At 50.1% G+C, this 15,520-nt stretch overlaps 1 protein-coding gene across 5 annotated transcripts in view; it reads right to left on the bottom strand.

The window, feature by feature from the left end:
- CHD7 (chromodomain helicase DNA binding protein 7) overlaps nucleotides 1-3,485 on the bottom strand; it is a 132,553-nt gene extending 129,068 nt beyond the window's left edge. For 3 of the 5 annotated variants that reach the window (XM_051609744.1, XM_051609747.1, XM_051609746.1), the window contains exon 1: nucleotides 3,078-3,484. The gene's annotated coding sequence lies outside the window, so the exon portion shown is untranslated. Of the gene's footprint in view, nucleotides 1-837; nucleotides 942-3,077 lie in introns of those variants that run through there. The other 2 variants (XM_051609748.1, XM_051609745.1) reach the window with 2 other exon arrangements.
- Between the last annotated feature and the right edge of the window lie 12,035 nt (nucleotides 3,486-15,520).

Below are 15,520 nucleotides of genomic sequence, written 5' to 3'. Positions count from 1 at the left end.
GTTTTACAACTGTTTCAAACTTCAAGTGATGTCTCACATGAAAATAATTACTTCTCCCAAGCAGTTGTGGTTTTATGCTAGAGGAAAATAGTGCACTATCAAAAGGATCTCTGCAAAACCCCAAGCACATTTACAACACCAAACAAGAGGAAACAAACAACATTCCCAGTTTTAGTAGTCGGAGATAGGAAAATGTGAAGAATGTAATTGTTCTAATCACCTGTTTCAAACCTCAGAAACAAACGGTTAATTCGCCCACGGATTGTATCTCGTTTTAAAAGGGCATTACTAGAATTTTTCTGCTACTGTTAAAAAGGCAGATGTTTCAGAAGAAGCCCTCTCTAACTATCTCCTCACTGTTAAGTTTGTCCACAACCAAGAATAACTTTTTTCCTTTTCCTAAATTAAAAAAAAAAATACAACAACAAAACACACACACACCCCGAAAAAAAAAAAAAAAAACAACACACAACCTCCAAAAAAATCGTGTTGGAAACTTTCAGGATAGAAACTAGAGAGCTTCCAAGTTCCTCTCTTAGCAGCGCCTAGCAATGGAAGAGACTTCTGCAAACGTGCCCCAAGCATCCAGCTACATTTAGCTTTCAGCCTTTTTATTATCATTGTCAATGAATGGGCCCCAGTCAAATTAAAGCTGCCATTTTAGGTTAAAGACTAGAGAGCCTCTGTTGTGCAACAGCGAGACAAAAACACTCCAAGCGACAGATGCAGCACTCCTCTCATTGGAAAACGGTGGATTTCAACTTTTGGAAAAAAATATATGTACATAAAATAATCACTGATCATGCTTTTTAATATGAATTATGTACTGATACTCACACATCACCGCAAACTAACGGGGTTTATAATTGGGATAAACCAGCTACCCATGCTGCTAAGGTCATAGTCATTAAGATTTTTTTGCCGTCGTTAGAATGGATGATCTGTGAGGAAATGAACAGAAACATTGTTTTTTTGTTCAACTCGCTTGTTTTTATCTCTGCTAGTCCCATATACCACGAGAAAAGAAACAAGGAAAAAGAAAAAAAAAAAGGGGGGGGGGTGGGAAAGGGCAAACACGTTCTCCCGAAAGCCATCTTCTAGGATAAACACAGCTCGCAATCTGCTTTGATAAAAGTAAAATCGAGACGCGCATCGACACAAAAACAAACTTACAGCATCGAGGATATTCTGATATCGCCCCCGCCAAAAACCCACTGAAGACCAAGCGCCTGGGGGGGGGGGGGGGGGGACAGGGGGGTCAAGAAAAGAAAAAAAACAAACAGTAAAATAAAATTAAAAAAAAAAAATCGAAAAAAAAGCTCTCGCAAATGAAAGAATCGCCCTTTTCTGTAGTTGGAAGGCACGCTCGGTCCCTTTCCAAACGAAAACAAAGGCAGAAAGTGGGGAAGTGCGGGAGAGTTGCGCGGGGCGCCGAGCGGCCCCGGCGATGGGCAGGGAACTCCCGGGCACCGCGACTTTCCTTTTGTCCATTGTCTGTTTAAAAAACAACTAGTTTAAACCCGGGCGCGAGCGGGGTGTCGGAACAAGCCGAGGAAACCGGCTCCATCGCCAACCTCTGCCCCGCAGCCACCCCGGTTCCCAGGCACCCTGGCCCCCCCCTCCCTCCCTCCATCCCCCCCGACACCCACCCGCCAAGGCCGGCCCGGCGGCGCGGAGCCCGCCCGGGAGGGGCTTCCCCGGCCTGGGAGCGCGTCCCCCGATGTAACGCTACCGGGATAAATGAATGCCATGTAATGATGGCTGCTCATTGCCTGCAGCGCCTTCTCCCTGAGACTCACCAACAACCCTGCCCCCCTCCCCCCGCCACCGCACACACACACACGCTGCCCGCTCCGCTCCCCGCACGCAGCGCCCGCCGCCGGCGTCGCTCCGCTTCCCCCGGCCCCCCCCGCGGCCACCCCCCCACCACACACACATACACACGCACGCACACACCCCCCCCCCACACACACACACACCCCTCCCCCCAGCCCGCGCCCTGACCGCTTGGCCTCAAAACACCTTTTTCCGCTCACCCTCAAAATGGCCCGGAACGGGGCAGGGGGGTGGGGACGCGCCGACCCCATGTGCGCGGCGGCGGCACCACCCGCCCGCCCCGGCCCCGCGCCGGCGGAGCCCGGAGTTGCCCGGCGGTGTGAAGCCCCTATTATGCGGCGTCCGCCGGCACCGCTCCGGCTGCCTGAGGTAGCGTCCTCCCTTCCCGTCCCCTCCCTTCCCCGCTCCCCTTTCTTCTCCGGCCGCCGGAGAGCGCCGGCCGCCCCCTGCCCCCCTCCCGTCGCCGGGGCAGGACGATCCCCCCGCCGAGTGCACCGGCGGCCGGAGCGGCACCTCGTGCTCCCGCCTCCCTCCTCCTCCTCCAGCCTCCCCGCCCGCCTTCCTGTCGCCCGCCGCCACCCACCGCCCGGCCTGCGCTGGGGTGCCCCCGCCGCCGCCCGGCCCCGGCCTTGCCGACCCATGTGCCGGGAGCGCGGCGGCGGGCGGGGCGGTGCCGGGCCGGGCCGTGCGCGGCGGGGAAGCGCCCTCACTTTGTTAGCGCTTGTTGTGCCGCCGCGGCCGCCGGCAGCCGTCAGCGTGGTCAGCGGGGGAAGAGCTCCCGCGGCCATCCCGGCCGGCGCTGGGCCCCGCCGCTCAGTTTCGCTCAACTTTTCCCGGATTTTAAGTCACCCTCCAAACTTGCGGAGGGGAGCGGAGGGGGTGGGAGGGCGGGGAAGGGAAGGGGCGCCGCCGCTCCGGCTCCCCGGTGCCCTCCCCTCCCCCGAGGCGAAGCAGGCGGCCGGCCGGCCGCAGCACAACAAAAAGCCATTTACACCCGGGGAAGTGCCCCGCTGAGACACCCCCCGCCGCCCCGCCTCGCCCGAAGCCGCGGCGGGGCGCAGCATCCCCCACCCCCCCCCCCCCCAAGCCCGGGCCGCCGGTGGCAGCAAGCAGCCCCGCTCCGCGCCGCTCCGCCGAGGACAGAGACCTGCCGCAGGTCCCCGGCTCCATGGCCGGCGCCCGCCCTCCCTTCCTCCCTCCCTCCCTCCCTCCGCGCCCAAGCGAGGTGCAGGGTCACTCACCGGGCCGGTGCGTGGCCGTCGGGGGCCGTCGGGGACTGGTGTCCCCCGCTCGCTCCCTCGCTGCCCTCCGCCGAGGGGCCGGGGAGGAGGAGGGGACACGCTCCGGAGTTGGGAGCCGCCGGCCAGGGGGGTGAGGCGGGGTGAGGGTCTCACACACACACAGACGCACGGAGTTGCTCGCTCGCACCAGGGCTGGGCTAAGAAGGGAGGAGGGGGATCCCTGACCGGGGCGGGCGGGCGAAGGAGGGGTAGAAGGGAGGGGAGGGAAAGGAAGGGTCAGCGCGGGTCTCGGGTAGTTTCGGGGTCTCCGCCGGGTCCCGGCTCCACTCCGCTCCTTTGTGTAATTTCACTCGATTTCAAGTTTAATCCGATAGTTCCCGGGCGAGCGAGCGAACGAGCGCGCCCGCCGGAGCCGAGCCGAGCGCGACACCAGCCAGGCGGCTGCCGCCCCCTGCGCCCGCCCCGCCGCCTCCCTCCTCCTCCTCCTCCTCCTCCCTCCGCCGCCACAAGGCGCGCCCCCGACACCGCCCCCTCCCCGGGGGCGAGCGCCGCACGCGCCCCGCCCCACCGCGACGTCACCACCCCGCCCGGCATAATTTATGCAACGAGGAGCGAGGAGGAAAGAAGGAAAAAAAAAAAAAAAAAAAAAAAGGGGGGGGGGCGGGGGGGGGGTGAAAGAAAAAAGAAAACCAAACACACAGCAAAAAGGAAACGAAAAAAAAACACCCAAAACCCACCCACAAGGAAAACCCAAACCCCCGCCCGGCACCGGGGGGGTCCCTGCCCTCCCCGCCGGGGCTCCCGCCGCGGGCGGGGCAGCGCTGCCGCGGCGGGGACGCGGCGCGGGGCACGGGGGGACGCGCAGCCCCGCACCGCGGGGCCAGCTGCGGGCCCGGCCGCCGCCGCCGCCGCGCGTCCCGTCCCGGGAAACTCCCGGGGGGCCGGGGGGAGTGTCACTGTGTCAGTCCCGCGCCTCAGACTTCCCAAACGCGGCGGCGAAGCGAAACCGAGAGGCGCCCCGGAGGCTGCCCGGCCCCCGCGGCCTGCCCCGCTCCCGGCCCCGGCTCCTGCCCCTGCCCCGACCGGGCAGCGGCCGCCGCGCCGCCGCACTTCGCCCTGCCGCCGGGGCGAGGCGGGGCAGGGGCAGGACCGCTCCGGTCCGCGGTTTCGGGTGGACTTTGTCCCGAGCGGGCCGGGTTTTCAAAGAGCAGCGGCCATGCAGCGCTACCCGCCCGCGGCCCAGCCCCGCGGGCCGCTCTACCCCCGCCGCCCCGGGACTCCGGCCCTCCTGCCGTCCTGCGTGTAAAGCGATACATGCAAATTCCTGATGCAAACCGAAACAACCTCATTCCGTAAGTAAATTAGACAAATCCCACCAAAAAGTGATGACCAGTAGCACGCTTAACGGTCTTCCCTGCATCGCTCTGGAAACTAAGTAAGCGTCTTAAAAGTATAAAGAGATTAAAATGTAAAGTCAGAGTAAAGGCACTGCATTACAGGAATGTTCAGCCGGTCATTTGATGAGATAACTTCTTACCATCGTTGTTTGCAGCAGGTCGGAGAAGGGAAAACAATGTCATGTGCTGCTGAGCAGGGCCACCCTCCCCCTCCCACCACTCCTTTCTGGGGGCTGTGTGCTGCTCCCACCCTCATTCCTCCTCTGTGGGGGGCAGAGAAGGTGTCTTCCCTGAACCTCCTGCCGTTCTGTCTTCTATGCTTTCTTAGCACAGAGTGAGCCAGGAGCTGAACCTGGGCAATGTGGATGTCAGCAGCTCCTCCCGCTTCTTGGGTTGTTGGCTCCGTCCATCCAGACGTCCATGTTGGTGCTGCGGCCGTGAGGGCTTGCTACAGCCACACGAACGTCTCGGGCTTCTCCGGCGGAAGCCTGAAACGCTTCCACATCGTGGCATTCACGTCTGGCCCACTCAGTCTCTCTTGGGTTTAGGGGGAAAGCACCTTTATGGGAGACGGGACAGTTGGTGGATGGAAAGGCGTCACCGCCTCCCGTGCGGCCAGGCCCGTGCAGTCACACAGAGAGGGGCCAGCAGCCGGGGGGGTGACACCATCCCGTGCTTCCAACTGAAAAGCTTGTTGAAAAGCTGACTGCACGTGATGGCACGGTGTAATGCGTGCCCTGTTCTTCACCATGGTCTTCCATGAAGTTAAAAATAGCAAGTGGAAATAGTATTTTAAAAACCAACTTAGAAGCAGCACGTGCCCTGAGTCTACCTTCACCAAATTTGCTCATTTTATGTTCGTTCTATTTTTAATGTGCATTTCTCTACGTTGGGGGAGGAGGGGGAAGCAACACCTACACAGAGGTATCCTCCCAAGTTACTAAATGTAGTCAGTTTCAGTTTTCTCTTGCAGTATGTTGACAGACCAGAGAGTAAACAGCCTAGGAGCACAAACCCACAAGTCTGTTTTTCTGTGCCTATCATTTAACTGCACCCCTAATCAGGCAGCCAAGCACCCTGGTGTGGCATAAACTCGCCTGGAACTCCCCTTGCTTTCAAAGATTTAAGTTCTCCAAGATTGAGGCAAGAGGAACTCATTCTGAGACCGACTGCCAGCAGCCTCACTGCTCCCCCTAGAAACTTGTTTCAGTTTCTTGTTGAAATCAGACTGCAAAGTTTCTCAGCATGAAAAGTGTGTAAAGAATACCGTGGTGACAGCATGAGGCAATCAAAGAAATGCAGCATTTCCTTAAAAAAAGTATATTAGCATGGCACTAGCAACAGGGGGGAACATGCATAGGTACTTTGGTTAAATTTTTGTTCAAGACAAAAAAGGCCCAAGTCTCTAGTGGATGCCTCATGCTGAAAGCACAGCAACAGCTCTCCAGGTCCCATAGATCATCCTCATGGCCTACGAAATCAGGGTACTACTGATTACTACTCAGGTAATAAAAACATGAAGGGAGTCTCCCAACGTTTTCCAGCATTAGGGGGAAGAGAATCTGCAAACGGCACTTTCACGGAAACTTCACCTCTCTCCAACTCCTCAGCGACAACAGGAAACAGGGAGTTAGGAAAAGTGCTGCAGGGGTTTCACCATTGCAAGGTGGGACACGGCCCTGGTGTGGCTAGCTCCTGTTCACACACATGCACACTCAACATCATTGCATAGCTGCTACAGAGGAAAAAGTTTTGAAACTTTAACTCATGCTTCAGCCAGTCCCCAAAGAGAAAGCTGTAACTCCCCAAGTTACCAGCAAGCACTTTGCATCTCTGTAGGAGAGTGAGGAAATGGAAGTCTTCATGATTAACCTTATTGGTAACAGCTTATTAAAATATTCAAGAGATGACAGGGATGAAAATTCACTTGTAGCTACCCAACCCTTTGTATACTGTTGGGACGAAGTAATCCATCTGATGATGCAGGCAGCCATTTGGCTGGCAGATTAGGAAGAATTTGCATTAATGGCTGAGAATTTCAACAGCAGTTGCAGAGCAAGGGTATGTGTACCAACAAAACCCCAATGAATTGCTACACTTCACTTAGCTAGGTAAACTTTCAAGGTGGGGATAGTTTGTACAAAGCTGAGCAAGTCACTGGGCATGACAGGCATAATTATGGGGAGATAAGTTAATGCACTCCATAAAAATACAGCACAGAGGTTACCAAGCAGCATTTACATCTGTTTTAGAATATCAGTATCACAAAATGCAAATTATTTAGTATCACATGAAAATACAAAGGAAGGTTATTTAGCCAGCAGACTTTGAAGAACCAGCATCTGTTTTAAAGGGCAGGTATAGAGAAATGAGATCTGAAGGTCTAGACATTGTCACTTCCGAGGGCAGCAGATGACACCTGACCATGCTGATGCTGTGCACAGACAGGCCTTCGGGCCACAAGGTTCCAGCAGCCTCATTTCTGACAACCCAGTCCAGGTAGTTTTGGCTTGTTTGAGAGCTGCTAATGCTGAGGACTTTGCACAGACAGATCAGAGCAACCCACCCTGCTTCAGAAATGCTCTGCGAAATGCATCTTGTTCCTCACCTGCTCAGCACTGCGATGGTCCAAACCATGCATCAGTTCTGACAGAAAGTAGCTGTGCTTGTGCCACACCCTCCAGATGGCTTCTTCCAACAGGCTTTTTTGCTTTGATGAAGGAACTTGCAGCTCCCGAGGAAATTCTGTACAGATGTACCCAAACCTCAACAACTTCTCATGTCACAGCCTTTCTTTTACTTCTGCTTGTGCAAGGAAAGATCGGAAACTGCACCAGGAGCCCAAGCTTGTGCTTGGAGTGGCTGCCTTTCAAGTCTGGTATTTGGGATGAAATTTCGCAGCCTCAGATGAGCTAAGGCATCCTGTTTTGTCCCATGATTGGTGGGAAGTGGCTCCAAAATTGCACGACTCCAACACACACTCATGTTCTATTCATCTCTGAACGTTGTTTCAGCCAGAGAAGAAGCGAAAAAGACAAACAGTTTCTCTTTCTTTCACAAGTGAAAGTTTTACTCAAAGTTTCTCAAAAATTGGCCAGCAATGGAAGCACACGAGACTCGGGGGATGAAGTGGCCAAAAGGGCACAGAGTGTAATATTCCTTTTTTAGAAGAAACTGTTCACCAACATACAGCACACTGAAACACTGAGAGCACATGGATTTTGGTTAGTACCAGGAAGCAGGGGACTCGTATCAGAAAGAACAACCTTAACGATTTCAGCTGAGAAGCTAAAAGCATCAGAAATACAAGTGCTACAAGGAGCCACCCTGTGGCACCAGCAAGCTAAGGGAACAGAGGGCAAGCAGGGTAGACAGTTGTGTGGGTTGTTTTTTGTTGTGGGTTTTGGGTTTTTTTCTGAAACTCAAGCCAGTCGGAGTGACAAAAGCTGGAACTGACCCAAACAGCTACTTCTGTGGCAGGTTGCTCCTTAACGGAGGAACTGAACCAAAAAAGCAGAGGGACAGCAAGCTCCTGCAGCTCGTATTCACTCACCACTCTCCTCCCAGGCCTTATAGGGGTACAGATCTCCAGGGGACCTCAGAATTCCCCATTGTCTCACCCTCGAGAGTCCAACAACAAGAATTAATATTACTCTCAAAATTCATTCTTTTCTGTGGAAGTCTTCTGAGGTGGTAACACCTCTCAGAACAAGGACAACAAAAACTACAGCACTCCGGGCCAACTTAAGGATGTAACCAAAGACTTTGAAGGGGGAATAAGTGAAAATGCCACCTGAGACAGCACACCGTGCCTCATCACTGTGTGTTGCATGGGTACACATGCAGTTGTAGGCAGCTGCCCCAAAGCTGCCTGCACTCTCCCCCTCAAGTCTCTCAGCAACACTGCCTGGGTACTGCCACTTACCCGTGACGATCTGGACAGCTGAAGGCAGCGCCCACCGGGGTGCCAGCAGCACAGAGGTGATAAACAACTCGCTGTCCTTCCCAAACAGACTCACTACTCAGTTTCCCAAAGAGGGAGGATCACTTAGCTTTCCATCTAAATTCTGATTTAACAGGCCAGTGTCTGACTGCTCACCTCAGCCCTCCAGTTCCCATTACTGCTGGACACAAGACACGCACTTAGACAGGCCATCTCTTTAATCAGGAACAGTAGTGAGATCTGATAAAAAAGGAGCAACACCGGGGAACCGACCTACTCCACAACAGCCCTGCTTGTGAGGATGCTTGCTCTTGGACCGTGACATGAACTGACAGTTTCACGGTCGGTTTTGTTTTCATCCTGCAGAAGCAGCACTAAGGACTCCCATTGCCATCTTTGACGGCTCAGTAGAACATGCCTCTTCTTATATGGAGAGACACAGCTATCACAGCACTGACAATTTCTGACCTTTGTCCTTAATAAATGGAAGGCATCATATCTAAGAATGAAGTCACACACCCGACAGAACTATCAGCTGACATTAAAATACGGCAACTCATCTGCTTAGCAACACAAGCTGCCACCAACATCACTTCCTTCTTACACACAAAGTTCAGTTCACGGGCTCCACCCTGACTCAGAGCCGCCTGTAAAATTGGATCTGACTTGCCAAGAGGTCACGTCTCCTCACTGTGAGCAGGACTTTCCACAGCAGCTATATTTCACTGGAACTTCCCAAGACAGCCCGGGGGAGGGAGGGAAACGCCACTGCAGCCAAATTGTTCACCTGCCGAGGAAGCAAGACACACTGACTTCCACATTTCCATTCAGCTTTCCTTAAAGATAGATTTTTCTGAGCAGGTACTGAACAACTTGTCCCTCCTGTGGAGTGGGGAGCAAAAGTGATCTGTCACCATCATTCCCTGGGTTTGCACATGCAAGGAGCACCCAGGTGTGACATTCTTGGGTCCAGTCAGAAATACCTACACATGTAGTCATTTATTGTTTTAAAATGGGAGGCAATTTAAAACCCATGGCCAAACACACATTTTTTATATCCCTGAAAAATACTTACGAACTTCTTATTTTTGCTACTTACATTCACTGAGAAAAAGATGTGTTTAAAATTGTTTCTGAAACTGCCACGCTACAAATGCAGTAAGGAACACCTTAAACGTGTTCAGTTTTATAACTTTTCCATGGTTTTTTTTTTTTTTTTTTGTAAAAGCTTCATAATATTGCAAGTCAACAACAATGAAAAATAAAATGTTGACTTATTTAGTTAAGTTAGATGTGGTTTCTCTCTTGATTCATTTTCTATTATTTAAGAGGATCAACTAATAGGATGATACCGTTTTCTCATTAAACTCAGGTCCATTTCCCTCCCTGCTTGGTAAACTTCTAGGAAGAGGAGTGAGGGATCTGGAGAGACCATCTGGTCCTCCCCGGCTGCACAAAGACAGGATAAAGTAGCCCCAGACAATCCCCAACAGATGTTTGTCTAACCTGTTCTTAGAAACCCTCTGTGAAGCAGATACCCAAATTTCCTAAGTAGTTTGTTCTGGTATTTCACTGTAACAATGTAAAAGCTGTTGTTGCACCTCCCCCCACTCTCCTCATACCCAATTTAAATAATCCTTTCACCCTCCTAATATCCAGTCCAAGACATCTTCCTTCTGTACAGATCCAATTTATCTCCTCTTTCCCCCAGCATTCAAAAACAGTTGATCAACCCTCTTCTGACATTTTACACAATGTAAAATTTATCCAGCTCCCTCTAAAATATTTTTCGGGTTCAAAATCCTCCCTTCCTTCACCATTTCCAATACACAAATTCTGCATCTTTTATTTTTTTCTTGCCCCATACTGTACATTATTTTCCAGCACAGACCATGAAACCGAAGGCAATACTGCAGCTGAGGCCTCACAGGCACTTAGTGGAGTCATCTTTACATCTTTCTCTATGACTTACATATGCCACCTATTGATAAATCCTAAGAGAGCATTGCATTTTGCAAAAGCCCTGTGCTGTCTGTTGCTATTTTGTTAGTGATTCTCTGCAAACCCCCTATAACCACCTACCTTGATTTCTGCAAGAAATTGACTAGTGTTTTAATTGAATTTCACATTTGCATTTATTAAATTAATTTTGATTTCTGAACTGATCATCCACAGTGGTCACCATCCTCCCAACTAGGTGTAACTGAGACATTTCATAAATGTGCTCACATCAATTGATACTGTTCTTTGTGTTTTCTTACGCTGCATTTACCACACTAGTACCTTGGTGCCTTACAGCAGAGTAACTGGCGACATCTCTTCTGCCTCTCTCCCTCTCTGTCTTGTCCTTTCTCTCTCCAGAAGGATGAGCATGGAAAAATTGGTTTCAGAAGGATATAAGGACATACATAAAATCACTGCATATTCATATAGAGGAGAAAAAGGAAAATAAATTGCTCCTTCCACTATTGCAAACCCACTCCTGAGAAAATGGTTTCATACTCAGTGAAGTTTAAAGGTTATCATAGAGTTCTGCTGTGACAGAGTAACAAAGTTGTCAGCTGTGGTCTTCATTTCATTGGCACAGAACACTCCAGAGAAGACCCAAAATTCTGGCTATGAACCAGTACTCTATGGTAAAAGAGCGTAATATAGACAGGCAAAAAAGGATTATGTCCTCACACTCTAGCCTGCATTAATTATCGTGGGTACAGGGATGTTCAGAAAGTGTGAGATACATTCAGCAAACATGTAAGGACTTAAACTTACTTGCACAATCTTCCCTGTTTCTCACAATCCAGCCAAATGCATGTTCCTTGCGCAGCACTTCACTGCAAGCAAAAACCCAAGCACCTGGATATGTCGAGTTTGATCATCAAAGTATTTAAAACAACACACTGTTAATTGAACCTTACAAATATTAAACAGAAAATTAATTTAACAAAATGCACTCTGATAATACCAGCTCGCAGAGAAAGGAACACCTCACTGCATCCATACATTCCATAGAAGAAACGGTCGATCTGATTCCACGAGATGCTGTGTACTTGTCATTTGTGCTGACATGATATGAAAGTAGAGGTGTTCCATCGTGAAGAAATAAATCTAGAGCCACAGGTCAGCGTTAAAAGCATCACCACCACCAAACACCTCATTTTGTTTCCCTCCACATATAAGTATCTAAAATTTGCCTTATCCTTAAAGAGGAACACCTCAGCTCTGCAGAACTGAGGGAACACCTCTGGAAACCTGCCAGAAACTCACCTCTGCAAGGTGTTTGTTGTTACTTTGGGTATTACAAGCAACTTACACAATCATGATATTTATTTGTATGTTCTTGGCAGATGTACAGAACTTGTATATTTCAGCTAAGGCAGAAAGACCTCCTGTCTTCATCCTGTGGCAGCAGAGGAGGGAGGGAGGGGATGTGTGCTGCATCTGTAATGCCACAGGTCGCACCCTGTAGGCTGCACACTAAGCATCGCTGCACTGAATGGCACAACTTTTAAGCAGTTGTTTTCTCCCTTAAAAACTGCAAGCCAGAACATGCCATATTTTCTGCACCGAGGGAGCAGATTATATCACTGCTTCTAAAGTGGCAGGATTTTACTTGAAGCTCTTCTGCAAGGTAACAGAAAAGAAGTAAAACAGTTGCTGGAAGATAAAGACAACAGCTACAGTAGCACTAATATGCGCTGTTTAATCTTTGGCATAGTAGGTTACCAAGATGACATTTGGATCAGAACATTGCACATGCTGTTCATTGGGGTTTTTTATTTATTTAATAAATAATCTACCACACAGCATTTTCACCCTGCATTCTGTAGGGAAATAAGAAACCTTGACAGGGGAGCTAAAAAGCCCAAACAAGATGTCAGCCTTATTCATGCCAACTTCTTAGAAATCAAGTTTAATGACACACATTTTCTTTAAAGATAGGCTTAATTTTTTAAGTTACATTTGCTTTTATATGACCACCGTCAGCTCATGGGCTACATTATATACAGGCAAACTCCCCAAATATTTATATGTAAATTAATCAACATAAGTAAAGGTAGATAACCTAGTATCTTGGACCAGTGACCACAACTCTCATCCATTAGCAGCTTAGTCTGAAAGGCAGGCAGTTCTCAGGGCCCGGATGAAAGAGAACTGCAGCAGGACAGAGGGAGGAGCAGGAAAAGGCCCACTTCCACCTGGAGCTGCTTTTTCTAAGCCTCCTTGCTACCAAACAGGTGATCCCAGTGCTTCCAAGGATTGCCACATGGGAGCCTTGCTGACCAAGACACAAATACATAGTTATCCTTGATCCTGAAAAAAACAAAAGAAGAGCCTTCAGAGAAATAACAAGAGGGATCATCTGTTCAGTTCAATGCCCTGGGAAGACATTTTCCTGTCACAACCCTTCACAGAGATTTAAGGCTAGCAAGCTGCAGATTACCTAGTGCAGGAGTAGCAGTAGTTACTGCAGTAAAAGGATCAGTGTACCTGGGACTTGAATTTTTGTCAAACAGAAAATATAATTATACTCAGAAGTTATCCAGCACCAAAGATGGCAGCACATCTAACACTTTGTGCTGTCCTAGGTCTTTTTCACATGTTTATACAAAGGCACAATGGATAAGGGTTATCACCAAAGCCACGAAGTCCTTAAACTTTCCTACTAATCCCTAGAAACAATCTTCTGAAAAACAAAGACACCGCACACACAAAAGTACTGAACAAATTACAGGCAATACATATTTTTAAACCCTCACTGTCCTTTCCCCTAATCTAAATGCCATAAAATCCCAGCAGCTTAAACTGCTGCAAGAATTCTAAGTTTTACTAAGCATTTTTCACCTCCTTTAAAAATGAAAACCCAGATTCAGCTTTTAGAAGTGAGATTATTGCTTCACCAGGATTAGATATAAGCAAGGGAAAACAAACGAACTTGGGGCCTAATGTTTTCGACACTAGTTCCATGCACAGTGCTTTACTCTGTACTTCTCAGCACCAGCACACGTGGTAGCTTTTGCAAGATCATGGCCTTGTTTTAGCATAACACAATCAAGATAATTTTTACAAGGTCAGAAAGTTGGAATAAGAGGAAACAAAATCCAGCCCAGTTGTGTCTGGAATCAATTGGCCTTAAGTGCTTCTCAGATGCTGCTTGTCTTTCTAATAAATAGTATTTCAATGTATGCGTATTATTAGTGTGTACCTAAAAGTGTGCATTGCATACAAAATGTTTCTCCATGTATTTAAACACACCTAGACTAGGGACATCATTAGGACAAAAAAAGGAAGTGTTCATCTGTGAGGACTGAAGCAGTTTCACTTTGAGAGTTTAGTTATCTGCCTCCTTGGTGACAAAGTGCTCAGAAGGGCCAAATGTCCAGGCATGCCTGTGTACTCTACCTGTCCAAAAAGCAAGTTAAAACTGAAGGAAGTTGTCCAGGCAAATACTGACTATGCACACTGACAACTTTCAAGCACGTCTCTGTGTTTTAAGGATGAGAGCAATGAGGAAAGCGTATTTTATCTTTGTAAGATGAAACTTTACTGTCTAAGCTTCGTATTTAGTACGCAATCATCTACGGAATGATTAGTGAAAAGTTGATTTTATGGGGAATTTCCATTTTCCCTACATTGTTGTGTTGTGTTTTTTTTTCTCTAGATGTGCGGTAGATTCCAAATACTCTTGCTGCATGCACAATAGCTGACAGTAAAAATGTTTACTTGTTGCTAATATTGTAAAAACATTAGAGAAATAAAAGTTCAATTGTCCAACCACTTAAAGATCAAAGTATTTACCTTTGCTGCTTATTCTCACCTTAACTTTGCCAAGTACAAAAATAGAGCTTTTTCCTCCACTGCAGTAACTTTTTACAACGCAGAAGCTGAATTTTGTTTTTTTTAGATGGAATTACGAATAATAAAATGCAGAGAAAGAAGTTACAAATCTCGAATTTCCTGTTATTTTTCTAGGCAGAACAGCTATATTGTGTCTTTTCTGTAAATAGGCGGTCACAGAGCTGGCTGGTATCACAGCACACAAGTCAGCAATGCTGCAGCTGGAGCTGGGTCAGCAGAGGGGCTTTGGGACAGGCTCCAGGCGGATTCCGCAAGGGCAGGGGGAAGGATGACAGGCTGGGCTGCCCTTAAAGTGACCACAAGAAACCCAGCCCAGGAAGCAGGGACTAATTTCGCGGCTGAAGTCACCCGCGACACAGCCCTCCCACATCTCCTCTCACTGGCAGCACAGCGCGGCTCCACGCTGCTGCAGCAAGAGAATCCTCACCGCCGGCAAAAGCCTTGGCTGAACAGGCAGATCTGGCGCTAGGGAAAGTCCCCTGGATGGTCTGAAGACGTGGCCTGGATTCAGTATGCCAACAGCTGCCAGGGCGCGTATAACGCCGGGGAAGACGGTCCCATGTACAAGGTACTGCTGGCTGGACTTTCTTGCCTCTTCCTCCCGGTTTGGGGAGGACTCCTCATGATCCTGAGCTCTTGCTCCAGGAGGAAATACAGCTTGTCAGGCTTGACATTCCTTGCTGGACTGGGGCTTGGCACAGCGCTGTGACACAGACAGCACCAGCCATGCGTCACCTCCTCAGGGGCTCGGTTTACAAGGCCTGCAACGCTGGACACATTTCCTCGTGCCATGGTTATGTGTGTGTGTGTATATATATACATATGTATATACGATACATGCATCACCGCAGGAACTCCCCCAGGAACCCCAGCCAAGGAACTCCAGCCAAGTTCACGCAGGACACTGCCCACATTCACCGAGGGAGCAGCTCCTGGGGATTTTGGCCGCGACGAGGAAAAGGCTCCAAAAGCGCTGGGCTCCCGGCCCAGGGCCACCCCCGCCAGCCGCCCCGGCCCTCCTCTCGCAGCGCCCTGCCCGCCGCTCGCCGGAGAAGCCCCTCGGGGCAGCGGACAGGTGGCGGGGAAGGGCGAAGGGCGGCGGGGAGGACCCCGCGGCCGCCCCCCCCGCTACCTGCGCCCTCCCGCCGCGGGACGGGGGCTGCCGTGGCGACCGGGTCCAACCCCCCGCAGGGCTGCCAGGGAGCACCGGCACGGAACGGCCCCGCCGCCCCCCCCGCAAGGGGAAC

This window comes from Apus apus, chromosome 2 (genome assembly GCF_020740795.1).
Source record: "Apus apus isolate bApuApu2 chromosome 2, bApuApu2.pri.cur, whole genome shotgun sequence".
NCBI lineage: Eukaryota > Metazoa > Chordata > Aves > Apodiformes > Apodidae > Apus > Apus apus.
This window is presented reverse-complemented; position numbering and strand designations above follow the sequence as displayed.